The sequence below is a fragment of the Microtus ochrogaster genome, unplaced genomic scaffold, assembly GCF_000317375.1.
Source record: "Microtus ochrogaster isolate Prairie Vole_2 unplaced genomic scaffold, MicOch1.0 UNK120, whole genome shotgun sequence".
Taxonomy (NCBI): domain Eukaryota; kingdom Metazoa; phylum Chordata; class Mammalia; order Rodentia; family Cricetidae; genus Microtus; species Microtus ochrogaster.
Window position 1 is genome coordinate 112,341 of NW_004949218.1, and position 17,218 is coordinate 129,558.

Genomic DNA, 17,218 nt, shown 5'->3' on the forward strand with positions numbered 1-17,218 from the left:
GGAGGGAGGGAGGGAGGGAGGGAGACCAGAGCGTGTTGTTTTTGAGATTCATCTCTGTGACTGTATGTTTAAGAGTGAGTGTGTTGGATGCATATGGTTTCTCTGTCATAGCGGCTCTCAATCTGTAGGTCGTGACTCTTTTGGGGGTTGAATGACCTTTTGACCGGGGTCACCTAAGACCATCAGAAAACACAAATATTTACATTAAAATTCATAAACAGTAGCAAAATTACACTTATGAAGTAACAACGAAAATAATCTTATGGTTGGGGTCACCACAGCATGAGGATTAATGGGTTGCAGCATTAGGAAGGCTGAGAACTCCTGGGGTACCACTTTTTGCCTTACTCCCTTGAGAAAGGGTCTCTTACTGAACCTGGAGATAGATTAGTGCCAGTAAACCCACACAAATCTCCCATAGTTCTGAGTTACAGGTGTAACAGCCATACCCAGCCTTTTACATGGTTGCTGAGGATTTGAACTCAGATCTTCATGGTTGGTCAGCAGTTGTTCTTAGTTCTTACCAACTGAGCATAGATAGATGTGAACCACAGTGCGATTGCTGGGAATTGAACTCAGGACCTCTGGGAAAGCAATCAGTGCTCTTAACCTCTGAGCATCTCTCCAGCCCCTCTTAAGTAGTTTTTATTAACAATTAATATTTTGTTCCTTAAATAAATCATAATTTTTCCATGTATTTTTTGCGGCCCTCTGAGATGCCCCTGAGCTATCATAGATAAAGCTGCTGTAAACATTCTTGTAGAAATCTTTAAAACCGTCTTACTGAAGCCAAGTTACATGCCATTAAAGCCCACTTGTAAGTTCTTAAGTCTATATTTTTCAAGATTTGAGCTGTTGTCACCAAGTGCAGTTTAGAAATTCCTGTTGTCCCCAAACCTTCATGTCGATCCTGCCCTCTGCTGACCTTGAGCAGCCAGCAATCCATTTTGTCTCATAAATACTAAGGTATTTTATCTAAATGGAATCTTAGTGCATGGTTTTGGGGACTTGACTTTTGATGGGGAAGTGTGTACGGGTGTGGGTGCTCATGGAGGCCAGAGGACAACCTCGGGTATTTCTCAGGAGTCTTTTCTGAGACCTGTTCTTTCACTGGCCTAGGGATCCCCCTTTCTGCGCCTGTCTAGCTGGATCACAAACATATGTCACCAGGCCTGGCTTTGTGTGGATGCTGGGGCTGAACTCAGGCCCTCATGATGACACACAGTGCTTTAGTAGAGGAAACAGTTCCCCAGAGTTTGACTTCTTAACTTCCATTTTTGAGATTAATCTGTGTTGTAGAATATCTCAGTAGTAGTAGTAGGCTATTCTTTTGTATTGTTAAAGGATTTGCTTTTATGAAACAACATAATTTCTTATCTATTTATGAACTGATAGGCATTTTAATTGTTTCACTTAATTTGGTTTTGGTTATTTATATAGTTTTGGTTATTACAAATGCTTCTGGGAACATGTTGTGTATATGTATTTGTATAGATTTCATTTTTATGTCTCAGGTGAATTTTTTTTTTTTGATTTTTCGAGACAGGGTTTCTCCGTAGCTTTTGGTTCCTGTTCTGGAACTAGCTCTTGTAGACCAGGCTGGCCTTGAACTCCCAGAGATCTGCCTGTCTCTGCCTCCCGAGTGCTGGGATTAAAGGCGTGTGCCACCACCACCCAGCTTTCTCGGGTGAGTTTTTAAGAGTGTAGTTGTCAGATCAAGTTTTTGTTCAACTTTTTAAGAATCTGACAAACTATTTTCCCAAGTGTCTGTGCAGTGCTAGACTCCAAGCAACAGCGTGTGAGGGATTTGATTTCTCAACTTTCACAGCAACATCCAGTGCTGGCCATATTTATTATAGCCTGCCTTCATTACTTTTTTATTGTGCTGAGACACCATAGCCAAGGCAAGCTTAATTTAAGGATTTAATAGGGCTTTACTGTGGAATAATAATCCCTTTGTGCATTGTAAAGATTTGTCACTGTGATTGGTTTAATAAACAAATTGGCCAATAGCTGAATAGAATAAGGTAAGATGGGAGAGCCAAACAGAGAATGCTGGGAAGGAGAGTGAGGAGTCAGGGGTTGCCAACCAGACACAGGGAGCAGGAGATGAATGCACTATGCTAATAAAGAAACTACCATGTGGCAGAATATGGAATATGGGTTAACTTAAAGTGTAAGAGCTAGTTAGTAATAAGCTTGAGCTATTAGCTGAGCATTTATAATTTAAATTATGCCTCTGAGTGAGTTATTCAGGGAAATGGCCTCTGGGTATTTGGGAACAGGCAAGTGGGAGAGAAATGTCTAATTCCAGGGCTTACAGTTTCAGAGGGTGAGTCTATGACCATTATGATGGGGAGCATGGTAGCAGGCAGGCAGGCAGGCATGATTCTAGAGTATTAGCAGAGAGCTTGCATGTTAAGACAACGACAAGGCAGAAGAGATAGCTGGGAGTGGCTTGGGCTTTTGAAACATCAGAGTTCTCTCCTGGTGATGCATCTCCTCCAACAAGACCACTTTCCAGAAAGTTCCACCAGGTGGGGACCAAACATTCAAATATATGAGCCTCTGGGGCTATTCTTTGTTTTTGTTTTTCAAGACAGGGTTTCTCTGTATAACAGCCTGCTGTCCTGGAACCAAATCTGTAGACCAGGCTGGCCTCAAACTCACAGAGATTCTCCTGCCTCTGTCTTCCCAGTGCTGGGATTAAAGGCGTGCGCCACCACTCAGCCTAGAGTGCTGTGCTTATTCAAACCACCACACAACCATTCTCTTGAGCATGTGACAGTGTAGCATTACAGTTTTTTAACATAATTTTTATTGATTATTTGGGAATTTCATAAAATGCACCCTGATCACCTGTTGAGGGAATTTTGATCTCATTATTTATCTTGAATGGGGGTGGAGCTAGCAACTATCTGACTGGAATTGGCCATAAAGAAACCAACAGTTTGAATAGAGAAGACGCACAGGAAGGAAAGGGCAAGGACTTGAGCTTGGTGATTCCTTTTGGTTTTAGGACCACTGAAGAAACACAACTCCTGCTAGGTCTCCAGCCAAAAAGCAAGGTCAGCTTGTTGCTTCTCAGCTTCTCTGATCTAACAGGTTTCCACACACACACCCATCTGACTTCCAAGTCTTTGCTGGCAAATAGAATGATAGATACTTAGTTTAAGCCTATATATCATGGCCCTGGCGGCCACGGCACCAGAAGGTCCTCTAGGCCACGACCTGAGAGGCCATCAGGGCATTGACTGTGGGACTGTGGAGCCCAGATGGTAATTGAAATACCACTGCAGGAGAAGCTTCCTTGTCCTTTACAGCCAGCTGGAACACGGATCATGAATTTCCACAAACCACAGACCTCCACCTGGCCTCCAGCATCAGCGCCTGCCACAGACCTCAGTTGCTCCAGTGGCGCAGACCAGACACCAACATGATCCCCAGCAACAGCCCGATCCACAAACATCCACCTGGCCTCCCCAACACGGCCCTCGGTAGCAGTATGGACCACAGACGTCAACATGGCCTCAGGTGGCAACACAGGTCAGGCCATGCATGTCAACATGGCCTCTAGCAGTAGCTCAGGCCTGGGACGTGGGCAGTGGTTCAGCTTCTCTCTACCGTGTGTGCACTTAGTTCTTCCATCTTTCCCACCCCCACCCCCCATCGCGAACCCGCTCCTCCCAGTGGCTCTGGGAACTAGCACAACCCTCGGTTTAGTTTTCACCCACACAGCTCTACGTGCAAACCCCTAATTACCACAAGTGTGCCTCAAGGCCTCTCCTGGCCCACTGAGACTTCTGCAGTCACGGCAGTGCCTCGGGTTTTCACCTTCAGTGGTGGTGATGCGCTCCTGGATCTGATCCAGCAGCTTGGAGATGGAATAGGTGCTGGAGCTGACTGACTCGAAGCACTATGTCTAGGCTGGGGTGGCAGCTGAGCTGCCCAGGCCCTCCTGGCACAGTAGTTTTAATTGGCATTTTCTTACAGATGAATGGTGTAGAGGACTTTTCCAGCTGATCATTAATCATTTTATGTAGTGAAATGACTACTAAATTTTTGCCAGTCCTTTTTAAAACACTTATTTTTTTTAATTAAAATACAATTACATTATTTCCTCTGTCTCCTTCCTCCATCCCTTTCATTCCTCCCAGCTCCTTCTCAAATGCATGGCCTCTTTTTAATTACTACTATTACACGTACACACATACACACACGGGGATGGCAATCTGCTGAATCATGTAGTTTTGCTTGTATGTATATGTTTCTAGGACTGTGTAGTGATATTTCATTTATATTTTAATAAATAAAGCTTGTCTGAAGTTCAGAGAGTAAAACAGCCATATTGTCCAGCCCTATAGACCAGGCAGCAATAACACACACCTTTAATCCCAGTAGACACACTAGTTTGCCATAGAAACTGGGTGGTGCACGCCTTTGATCCCAGAACTCGAGAGGATTATAAAACGGGAGGAGGCAGCTCTCAGTCTCAGTCTCATACTGAGATTCCTGGACGCAGGATCGCCATTTTTCGTACTGAGGTCGAGGTAAGAACCAGTGGCTGGCTGCTTTGTTTTTCTGACCTTCAAGTTGAACCCCAATTTCTCTCTCTGAGTTTGTATTATCAGGCTTCAGGGCTGACCACTTAGTATCAGACAACCATTTCGGGAATGCTTTTCATTTAGAGATGGAGCTCTGTGAAACTTCCCCGTTCACACTGCATGTCAGCTGGTGGTGTCACTGCTCAGGCCTTGTTTCAGCAACCCTATTGTGACTTCATGGGTGTAGCTTCCCTGTCTAGAAAACACAATCGTGCAGCAGACTTCTTGGTCCTCTGGCTCTTACAATCTGTCTGCACCATCATCTGTGACATTCCCTGACCTTAGTGCAGGAGTTTGTAGTCAGAGACTGCTCGTTTGTTTCCCGGCCACCCAGCCCGAGTAAACACACAGAAATTATATTAGTTGCAGCATTGTTTGGCCTATTAGCTCAGGCTTCTTCTTAACCCTTATATCTTAAATTAACCCATTTCTGTTAATCTGTGTATTGCCATGAGACTGTGGCCCACCAGTAAGGTTCTGGTGGCATCTTTCTCCTTTGTCAGCTACATTGCGTCTCCTTGATTCCTCCTCCTCCTCTCTCTCTCTCTCTTTCTCTCTCTCTCTTTCTCTCTCTCTCTCCACACACACACACACACACACACACACACACACACACATTCAGATTTCCCTCTACTTGTTCTATATATCTCTGTTTGGATTTCCTACCTAGCTCTGCTCTGGCTGAAACAGCTTTATTCATTAACCAGTGATATTCACATATAACATATTCACAGCATCCAGAGGGGAATCCCACATCATCTCCCCTTTTCTGTCTAATTAAAAAGGAAGGTTTTGATTTTAACATAGTAAAATTACATATAACAAAATAGGTATCAAGCAACAATTACAGTTATAATATTTAGTCATCCATTCTGTCTTTGTGAATCTAAAGTTTTATATCTAATTTATCCTTTATCATAACTAAGGAAAACTATAACTGTCTTCAACTCTTCAAAGACCTAAGAAGGATATAATATTACCTAAGTAAACCAGAAGGGCATTGTAAGCACCTTCCAAAGTTTTAGAACTGACAGAGACATCTCACTGCCTGGACAGTCACCCACAGTTCTTTTGTAATGTTGGGGCATCCATCCTCAGCCTACAGGCCCATAGAATATGGCAGACTTTTCCATGAAGCAGGAAATTTGGAAGGCTGTTTTGCTTATCTTGGCAGTTTGTCAGTCACTCTCTTCTGTATCCTGCAGAATGTCTGACAGTTTCTTCTGTGAAGCAGAAACTCTGAAGGACCATTCTGTCTTTTGGAAAGTTCAGCAGTCACTTTTCTGTGGGTCCTGCATGTGCAGTTCATATAACATACCATCTAGAAATCCAGGAAAGAGCAGCTTTTTGCCCAAATGGCTAGTCTTGTCACATTGAAGGCAAATTCCATAACAGGTTTTTTTGATGCCCATCAATGCCCATCAACCTCTCTGAAGTAACTAGTGCTGCCAGAAGCAGACATGGCTCACTGTTGAGAAAAGTCTAAGTTCTTACAATGTTTTAAATGCCATATTCTTTAGGTCTTTGAAGTGTTGAAGGTGATCTGTCTAACTGAAATATATCTCTCTATATCTAGAAAACCTAACTAATATGACTACAGTTTGACTATTAGTACTACCTATTCATCTGCAATTTTTTTTTTTAGCATTTGAAAACAGCTCATTTATTATTAGCAAGCAATGGGAAGAAAGGGAAAAACAAGTTTTCACAAAGCAGCCTACTAATTATATTAGTTAAGTTTCGTGAAATACTGGACATCATAGATGGATCTGTTCAGCTCAGGCACCCCACCAGTTGGTCTCTGCATTTGAGCAGTTGTAGGTTTCTACAGTGGTCTCCATCTGCTTCAGAAGGAAGCTGCTTTGATGTGTGGAGGGGCGAGAGCCACACTGAGCTGTGGTGTAAGTGTCTGGAATACAGTTAGGGATGGTGCTCAGTTGGAAGAGTGGCAGCAGTGGGTTCTCTGAAATCCGTGATGCCTCTGGCCAGGAGGGTTGCTAGGTTTCCAATCCCAGGCATGATTTTCCACCTGTTGATGAGACCTGATATCCAGCTAGACAGCTGTTTGTTAGTGCCAGAATATAAGCGCCACTATTGCACCTTTAGGGATAGCGTGCCCTGCTGGCCACTGTGGCTCGTGGGCTTCCTCTTGGCAGCCTTCATAGCACCATCAGGTAATAGAAGCTAGTCCTCAGGAGGAGGCCCTCAGGCCAGGTCCAGCTTGAACCCTCTGAATCCTGTGGGCCAAATATACCGTTGTCTTCAGCAATAAGGACATACCTTCAACTCCTGGGAGACAGCCCAGGGCAACAGTCATAACCTGTGTTGTCTGGGGAACCTTTTGGACTCCCCTGACCCAAGCCTGAAAGGAGGTTTCTCAGACCTGGTACTGGGGTTTGTTAAATAGTCCACAGCTCTCAGAAAGAGCATTATCATAAGTAGCTTCCCTTCGTGTGTGCGTGTGTGCGTACCTACGCTTTGTCTTAGTGACTAATCTATCGCTGTGAAGAGACATGACCAAGGCAACTCTTAGGAAAGAAAGCATTTAACTGAGTAATTTCTTAGTTTCAGTGGTTAGTTTATTATTATTATCACGGCAGGAAGCAGACAGTAATTGCACAGGAGCAGTAGCTGAGAACTTTACATCCTGAACCAAAGCAGGGAGGGGGCTAAGACAGAGACTAGGAAACCTCAAAGCCTACTGCCCCTAGTGACACGCGTCCTCAAGGTCACACCCACTCCACTACCACACCTCCTACTCCTTCCTGATCAGTACACTAGGGACAAACACTCAAATGTATGAGCCTATGGCGACTGTCCTCATTCAAGCAACCATACACTTATATATGTGTACTGTATATAAAGTAACATTCCCTGTGGCTATTTCAAACATCACCAGTCAATACCTCCCTTTTCCTGTCTCTCACGTTAAATCACCCGGATCCTGCTATTCTGGTCTCTAGAGCTCCTCCACCGCAAAGGTTCACTTTCACTGCCCGGCTTCTGCAGTTACTCCAGGCTGTGTGCTCCTGTGTGAAGAGTTAGGGCTGGAGCCTCAGATGAGAGAGAACATGCCGCATCTGTCGAGTTCCACCCGTTTACCTGTAAATTTCATGATTTCGTTTTCTTTACAGTTGAATAGTATTCTGTTTGTATATGTATAAAGTCTCATTATCCACTCAGTAGTGGAAGGACGTTTAGGTTTCTGCATCTTAGCAACTATGGGTAGAGTGGCTCCGTTGCCATCTGTGGTGAAGAAGAGCACACTGGAGCGGAGCTCATCACCTCACAGCAGCCAACCAGGGAAAGTGGAGACTGAGGACAAGATAGACCCTTCGAGTCACATCCCCAGGGTCCCTGTCATCTGCTGATGAAGGCAGAGCCCCCAGTGCAGTCAGTTCCTAAAATCCCAGCCGCTGGCAGCAGGCCTTCAATACGTGAGCCTTCGGGGGACAGTTCAGACTCAAATCCTGAAACACAGCACCAGCTGGGCCTCTTTTCTGGTTTGGTATTACTGGCTTTAACTTGGCTATTCTGGGGATGCAAGGCTGCACGTCATCATGGCTTTCGCTTTCCTTATGATGGCCGTAGAGAGTTTCTAGACATCGCTGGGTGCTTACTCATTTTCTGTTCAATGTGCTTCAGTTTCATTGATTCTGTTATGAGTCACCTTGCTCTGAGTCCACAATGCTCTGTGTGCATAGTGTGGCCACGTGTCATTCATTAGATACATGTATTAGAAAAAGATTTCCCAAATAATTCCTATGCTCTTTTGGCGTTCTATGATTAGAATTTTATTTTAATGAGTTTCTAATCAATTTCTGTGCCTTTAAAAACATTGTAAGGATTTTTTTTTCTTTTCTGCCTGCTCTAAAGGTTGCAGAGATACCCTCCTGACGGACGGCTGAACAGAAGTCCTCATTGCTTACCTCCTCCACATGGAAAAGCTAACGATGCAAAATTGTGTTCCGAGGTGAGTGCCCATTGGAGTGCCTGGAAATTAGAGACTGGAGTCCTGTGAGAATCTGAGGCCAGGACGACAGCACAGTAAGGAAAACAAAGTGTCTTGGTGCCTGCCACTCGACACTCACAGCTTGAGGAGACCAGCCTCCCTGCGAGGGCGACAAAGGCGTCCATTACAGAGTCAGTGTGTGCTCACAGTTGTCACTCCTGGAAGTTTGCATAACCTTCATGCTTCTTAATGTCAGGAACCTTAAAAGGAGCTCACATAGTCCACTGTGATGCCCCAGGATGCTATTACTAAAGCCAGCTTAAAAGGATATCTGAACTTAAACTGGCATTGGAGTCAAAATCCTCACCTGTGTGTTCCCATCTTTGGGACTCTGCAGACGTTCACTGTGCCCTATATTGTAGGGACAGGCATTGTGATAAGAACAGTGTCACCCTCTAGAATCAGGACACCAGGGTGCCTTCCCTTTGGGAAGGGCTGGCTGTCAGGAGCATGACTATCCATAAGCACGGAGGCTCATGAAGGCCCACGAACTCCTGCCACCTGTTCCCAGTGCAGCCCACCCAAGTCTCATCATCAGCAGTAGTGCAGTGCTCATGCTGGTCTGCCTATGCGGCTGTGCCAAAGGGGCCCTGGACATCCCATGGAGTCCAGCATTGACCAGTCCCCAGACGAGCATGACCAAAGAGAATGTACTCAGCTCAGCTGTGTAGTCCACCTGGGTGCACTATAGAAGCACAAAGGAGCACCAAGATTCTGCTCCGGCCTCACCCAGGAAGTACCTGCTACCTTACCCACACACCCTGTCTGCCCGTATGCTGCTGTCAAGTCTGCATCACTGATTGGTTACAGGGGCAAGTTCTACCCCGTGCATTCTGCTGGAGCCAGTCATGCTGAAAGCCTGTGCTATAGCAAAGCTTACATCAGCAGATCCTGAGCAGCTTTGATTGTCCGAAAGGGCTGTGACTCCCACTCTGTGCTGTGCCCTCCTCTGCTTTGGTGTGCTCCACAGAGGAGTCGGTGGGTTTTACCTCCAGGGCTGCACACATTGCACACGCTACACGAAATCATTAGTCACGACCAAAGAAGTTATAGGGAGACTGTTCTGTGGTGGCCATCTACAATGCCAACCTGGCAGTAGAAATCTGCCTACTAAGAGGGTCATTTTGCCAAAATGGTAGCACTGTCTGAATTCCAGCTACACAGATCTCAGTGTGGGAGCGTGAGGAATTGAACTGAGGAGTGACTTGATGAGCTCAGAGAAAACCCTGACTGTGAAGTTCCAAATAACCTAAAGGGATGAAGTGTTTGTTACAGAATGGAAAGGAATGATTATTACTGGGGCTGGAAAGGGGCCTGTGGGGAGGGTGTAAAAGGCATTGCAGGGATGAATATGAGGCACATAGAGGGCAGATGTGTCATAGTGAAACCCATTCTTTTTTACACTAATTTACAAAGAAACAATTCAAGGATAAAGGAATGATTATATTTTAAAAAGTGAGATGCAAAAGAAAACAGACAGTGAGATGATACTAAAGAGATACTACATATTATGAATGCAAGATTCCATAAAGAAACATATTGAAAAAGAACCAAACAGCAATCTTGAGATGAAAAAACTTAGTAAATTAAATAAAAAGTGCACTTGCTAGACTCATCAGACAATCTAGATTCAGCAGAGGAAAGAATGTCTGAACTCGTGACCTTATCCCATCTCACCAAATGCTTTATCTATCCTCCAAGTCCAGCCAGGCTGGCATATGCTACATCCCATCCAGCCTGGCCAGTGTTTTATTGCTGTTAAGAGACACCATGACCATGGCAACTCTTATTTTTTAAAAAAGCATTTAATTGTGGGATTCACTTACAGTTTTAGAACCATGACCATCATGGTGGGGAGTGTAGTAGGCAGACTTGGTGCAGGAGCAGTAGCTGAGAGCTTACATCCTGACCCACCGGATGGAGGAAGAGAGAGAGGCTGGGCCTGGCTTGGGCTTTTGAAACCTTAAAGCCCACCCCCAGTGATACTTCCTCCAACAAGGAAGGCCACACCTCCTAATCCTTCTCAAGTAGTACCACTCCTGGTGACAAAGTATTCAAATCTGTGAGCCTATCGGGGCCATTCTCGTTCAAACCACCACACCCCTTACCAAAGAAACCTCTCTTTTCAGAAGACACACACAGACCATCACTGAAAACTACAGTTGGTCAAAGTGAAGAAAACAGCCTGACTGTGAGGTACCAAGCCCCAACTGATACATCTACAATACAATTCCTGCACCCAAGGCTCAGGAACGTAAGGGAGAGGGTAGAAGGGAAGTCTGCTGTGAGGTTGTGGCTCCTAAAAGTAACAAGGAAGCTCTACCCATGAGACCTCAGTATGGACCTACATGAGACCTGAACAGTGACCACACTAATGACATTCTAACATCTACTGAAAATCTCATGATCCCCCACCCCTAGAATGAGAACCCAGGGATGGGGCCCCTAACTAGTTACCCAGTACCAAAGGGCCAGCCCTGAAGTCATATAGATAGTCCAACACTACATGGACCCAACAGGCTGAGTTTACATATTGATGCAAATGTGAAACAGTAATTAAAGAGACCATGAATATGAGCGGGAGGAAAGGGGAATATGAGAGGACTTGAAGGGAGGAAAGGGAAGGGATAACTGATGTAATTGTATTTTAGTTCAATTTATTTTAATATTAAAAAGACTATTGTAACTTGAAGACAGGCCTTTTGAAAGCTCAGTGAGGGCAAGAATATGTATTCAGGACTTCTGGGATACCATTAAATGAACAAAGAGTATATATTTTTTTGAATACTCAAAGGAAAAAGTTAAGGACACAAACCATTTCAATGAAATAATGTGAGAAGAATTCAAATCTTGGGTTAAATGCAGACATATATGCAAGTGAGGTATATTAGAGCCACAATTTGACCAGAAAAGATCTTCAATACAGGATGCTATAGGCAAGCATAAGTGCTGAAGTTCAAAGCAAAGAAAAGATTTTAAAATCTATTTTAACATAGGAAAGCCCTAGTCCCAATCCACGATGTTCCAGTTGGATTAATAGCAGATTCCTTTCTGAGCTGTGTGGGGGGGGGGGGGGGCGGCACATCTTTAATCCCAGCACTTGGGAGGCAGAGGCAGGCAGATCTCTGTGAGTTCGAGGCCCACTTGTCTACAGAGTGAGGTCTAGGACCTCCAGGACTGTTACACAGAGAAACCCTGTCTCAAAACAACAACAACAACAAACAAATAGCAGATTCCTCAGCAGAAGCTACAGGCCGGGGTGGGGGTGGGGGGGATAAAGTGATGTACTGAGGTCCTGAGAGAAAATCACTTCAGACTAAAGCTGCTGTACCCAGCAAAGCTAGCCTTTGGGAATGAAGCAGAAATAAGACCTTCTGTGGTGGATTGAAAGAGAATGGCCCCCAAAGGTAGTGGCACTGTGAGAAGGTGTGGTCTTTTTGGAGGAAGTGTATCCCTGTGGAGGTGGGCTACAAAGTCTTATGTACGCTTAAGATACTGGCCAGGGTAACACACAAACCATTTCCTGTTGTCTACAAGATGCAGAACTCTCAGCTACTTCTCCAGCACCATGTCTACCTGCATGGCCATGCCCCCACCATGATAATGAAATGAACCTCTGAACTGTAAGCCAGCCCCAATTAAATGTTTTCCTTATAAGAGCTGCTGTGGTCATGGTGTCTCTTCACAGCAATAGAAACCCTAACCTTCCCAGATGAAAAACAACAAAAGAGGAAATTCGTGACCAGAAAACAGCTTTTTTGACCCCCTGCTCCCAAAGATGGACTACCATCCCACAACACAAAACGCATTTAGTCCAGCTTGCACTTCTGTAGTCTAAACACTTCCAACACTATTCAAAATTCCATGTCCAAAATCTCTTCTGAGACTCAAGGCTAAATCTTCTAAATTTGAGGCCCTTTTGTAAAAATCAAAACCGCAAGTCGCATGCTCCCATTAAATAGTGATACAGAGTGAACAATCCCATTCCAACCAAGGAGGAACTGGTTCTCTCCTTCCACCATGTGGGTCCTTAGGATCAAACTCAGGCCATCATGCTTACCGGGGAGCTCCAGATTTGGCGAGAGACCCTGTCTCAAAGAATAAAGTAGAAGAATGGTTAAGGAAGACTTTCAGAACCAGAGGCTTACTGCTCTGATTCCTGAGTGCTGAACTTTCAGGATCACACAGAGGGGCACCTACAAAGTAGGTGAATCAAAGACACGGTTCTAGGTTCTCAAAGTCCTCTGCCAGTATTTGCCTTGCTCCTTATGAGTACACTCAGGCACCAGTAAGATGAAGCAAGCTGGTGGCGGACCATGCTGTCAGAATGTCAGGCCGGTTCTGCAGACTTGCAAGATGCCAAAGGCGTAGGCTCATGAAGCCTTCGACCAAATTTCAGAGGCAATCCTGGGAGGCCAGGCAATGTGTAGCAAGGTCCAAGTTCTTCTAGGAAGACGCTGAGAGGGCAGTGTATGAAAGTATGAGAGTAAAGTCATGTGCTAGGAAGGAGGGACATGGAGGAGGCAGGCTACAGGCACAGCAGAACCAGAAGAGAGGAGCTGTTCAGTCTGCAGCTAGCAAGGCTGTGGGGCTTTGGGCTCCATTCCCCAGCCCAAGGATCTGCTCGTGACAGTCTCCTTCCATCTGCTGTCTGTCTGTGCCTCACGCTACACACGGGTCATTTACTAGTCATTCACTCATTTTCCAGCTTCTAGAGTTTCATCTTAGAAAATTTATTCCTTTAGAACAAAGTACTTTTAAAAGTTTTCAAAGCCATACAGGTGACAGGTTTTTTTGTTTTTTTTTTTTGGGGGGGGGGGTTGGGGCTTCAGTGGTTGCTGGGAATTGAACCCAGGTACTCTCCTGAGCTACGTCATCACACTCTAACATCTATGTAGGCACACTGAATAATCTCACTGATGGCCAAGCCTGCCCCATCCCCACTGCCCTCCACACACTTCTCACCCATGTTCACACTTCAGATTTTGAGGCAAATTCTAGTAAACTCTTCAATATGCATATTTAAAACTCTTAATTTCCATTTCCTCTGTAAGGACTCTAGAAATACAGTCACGCGCTGAGGTATTATCATTTAGGGCTTCAGCATCTGAATTTGAAGGAAGCAGAGTTCAGATCACAACAAAATTAAAAACTCCTTAGTGTGCTAAAATTTCTAGTTAGCACCCAACTTGACTATAATTTTGCTTTAATTCATCCAATAAGTTCTACACATTGTACCTTCATATATATCTTAAGTCCCCCTTTGATGGGTTTATATTTTTTCTTTTATTGAAAATAGATGTTTAAAAAAGAAGGGGCTGGATAGATGGCTCAGAGGTTAAGAGCATTGCCTGTTCTTCCAAAGGTCCTGAGTTCAATTTCCAGCAACCACATGGTGGCTCACAACCATCTGTAATGAGGTCTGGTGCCCTCTTCTGGCCTTCAGGCACAATGCAGAAAGAATATTGCATACATAATAAATAAATAAATATTTTTAAAAAAAGAATAGATGTTTTTTATACAATCTATTCTGATAATAGTTTCTCTTCTCCCAGCTCTTCAGAGAATCCCCCACCTCCCCTCCCACTGGTCACTGAACTGTTAGAATTTTACCAATGAAACAAGTCTCATAGATTGCCAGTGGGTGATTTCTTCCCTGTCCTCTTTTTGTATGAGAAACTACCGTTGAACTTGAAGGTCCTTTGGTAGGTTGGCTTTGTAGGTAACAGTGATTCTTTCATCTTCTCCTCTGACGAGTGACTTGCCTCCATCTTGAACATCTAGGGCTGCAAAATGTCCCTGAAAAGGTTTTATCCTTCCTTTATTTGGCGGTTGCTTGTCTGCACTGTTCCGTTTCCAGGTGGCGCAGTAGTGCAGGAAATCCAGCAAAAGCATGTCGCTCAGTATTTTCTCATTTAAGAAGAATCAGTGATTTGGTGATTAGTGTCCTCCGATGTCACAAATAAGGCTTTCTTCTTCATTTTCTCTGTATGTGTGTATACATGCCTGTGTAGAAAAGACCAGCCCTCAAGGAAGACATTGTTTTCATGGATTAAATCACCTTGCACTTTCTTGAAAAATTAATTGACCATAACTTTTTGGATCTGTTTTTTTAATTTTTTTCTGTGCCACTGACTTATGGGAAAGTCCTTATGCTAATACCATGCTGTTTTTGTTTCTGTACTTTACAGCAATTAAAGTTATATAAATTGTTAGATAAAATGTTACATAAAATCATTCATACAAATCATTTTCATTCTCCTGGGACATGTATCTTTCTAGATAAATCGTAAGTCAGCTTGTCAGTTTCCATAAGATAAGCTTCCTGAGTCTTCCAGTCTGTGCCTCTCTTCACTGACTTAGGACTTCTCTTCCATAATAACTTTTGGTTTTCAGAATATTGTGCTTTGTCAGTTGTATCCTTAAGTTTTTCTGATTTGTCCTGTTCTTGTACAGCTTTGTAGTATTACATAAATATAATCATGATTTGTGTTAATTAGCCAAACTTTATTTTGGCTCCATAAAATCCCCTAAGTACATGGCCATGTCACCCACAAATGAAGGCAGTTTTACTTCTTTTTAGTCTGTGTTCCTTTGAGTTCCTATTCCCGCACATTGCGTGGGTGGGGGTCCCTAGTGAGAGACTCAGTAGGCATGGAGAGTGGATATAGGATGATCTCGAGGGAAACTGCTACCCTGGGAACTAAGCATGAGGTGTAGGTGTGTCTTAATCCTGCCTGTCTGGTTGGGAAAGTTCCTGTCTGTGGCTTTTGAGTTTGTATCCTGTTGGGTTTTATGAAATGCTTTCTGCTCCGTTGATCTTAAGGCTTTCCCTGCCCTCAGCTAACATGGGGAGTTACTAGATTTTTTTACACTGGTTGGCACTGGTTCTGTAGGACTTTGTGTTGGTAGATTCCATTGTGAGTGTTTTCTTAAAGGTTTGTGTTATTATGTTCATAAAGTATGTTGATTTATGATACACTTTTCTTGAACTACTATTCACAGTCTATACTTATTTTTTTTTTCTCAGAACCACAAGCTTTATTAGCCGGAAGATGTCCTCATGAGCCCAGACTGCTGGAACTGGATGTCCCGGATGGGCAGTCCTAGTCTAGCCCTTTGCTCCAGGTTTCGACTGGCCTTCTGAAGGACTCGGTGAGTCATGACCAGCTGATCACACATGACTTTCTCCTGGTGCTTCTTCTGCTGCAGAAGTTTTGCTGGTTCTGCAGCTTCTTTTCCTGTTCAAACAACTTTCGGGGTAGTTTGGCTATCTCTGCCTTCCTTTCTTCAATCTGCTCACAGCGAAGTGAACACTGGTCATCTTTGGGGACTGAGACCTTCCAGAAGAGTGTCAGCAACCTTGAGGCTTCTTCCAGGATCAGCCTGGCTGTGTTCATGCTGAAGAGAAACTTGCTCAGAGGCACAGAGAGTGGAACCTTTGGCCCCAGTTTTTTGACCTGTGGGGCTCAGAACCTCTTGAGTTTGAATGTCCATCTCGGCAAGCAGTCTCTGGCCACGGCTGATGTGCTTATGGGGGGCATCATAGTCCTCAGTGAGGCCCAGCATATGGTGGCCACTCTTGCTTGCCCACACATGGTGTTCAGCAGTCAGGCAGGGCATGCAAGGAGGATTGATGATGGATGTGCTACTGTCACAGGAGAAGGAGTCCACGTCAGTTCCAGAGAGCAGAGGAGTCCAGAAGCTGATTTCGGTGCCATTGCCCAGGTGGACTCAGATAGATCAAGTGAATTATCACTGGCCTCAGGAAGTTTGTTGCCATCATGTTTGTCCAGCTGAAGGGACCATTTGGTGACAGGGCCTTGACAACCAGAGTGAGGCCCCTTCCTGGGGCGTCTTCACTCCCTGTGACAGCTGCTCCTCAGGGCAGGGTGCTGTTAGTCTGGATGCTCCTCTGTAGCTGCTCACGGAGAGCCCTCATCTCTGTCAGGAGGTCATGCAGGTCGCTGAAAGAATCGGGCCCATTCCAGGCTTCTCTAGATGCCTCGCCTTGGGCCTCGTTCTGTAGCTTCCTATGTTCCTCGTCCAGCTTCTTATCCACCTTCAGCTCCACTTGGAGGGCTGGCGCAGCTTATCGTTCTGTGAGAGCAGCTGCTGCCTTGACTTCACTTCTTCCTGTACCTGCTCAGCTCCTGGCAGCAGCTGCAGATCTCCTGGGTCAGCTGCCGATCGTGTCTCTCCTCCTCGCTGATGTCTCTCTGTAACCTCTCATTTTCCCCCTTCACACTGGTGTGCTCTAGCTGAAGGTGCTAGAGACCTGCAGCCTTCCTAGACAGGGACTCAAGTCATTTCCCATTGCCTTTCTGTTTATCTCTGGACCCTTTCTCAAGCATCATACGGAGGGCCTGGTTCTGCTTCCTCAGGAAATGTATCTCTGATGCCAGAGAGCTGTGCAGCTCTGAGCCATAAGCAGAAACATTTGTGGAGGCTGGAGAGATGGGTCAGTGGTTAAGAGCATTGCCTGCTCTTCCAAAGGTCCTGAGTTCAATTCCCAGCAACCACATAGTGGCTCACAACCATCTGTAATGAGGTCTGGTGTCCTCTTCTGGCCTGCAGACATACACACAGACAGAATATTGTA

At 44.8% G+C, this 17,218-nt stretch overlaps 1 protein-coding gene and 1 pseudogene across 1 annotated transcript in view; one reads left to right on the top strand and one right to left on the bottom strand.

The window, feature by feature from the left end:
• The window catches only part of Gpr160 (G protein-coupled receptor 160), a 56,859-nt gene that overhangs the window by 24,683 nt on the left and 14,958 nt on the right, over positions 1–17,218 (top strand). Inside the window, exons 2-3 of the mRNA XM_026778273.1 lie at positions 8,481–8,577; positions 15,647–15,771. The gene's annotated coding sequence lies outside the window, so the exon portion shown is untranslated. The remainder of the gene's footprint in view (positions 1–8,480; positions 8,578–15,646; positions 15,772–17,218) is intronic.
• The window catches only part of LOC101989742, an 8,792-nt pseudogene continuing 7,229 nt past the window's right edge, over positions 15,656–17,218 (bottom strand).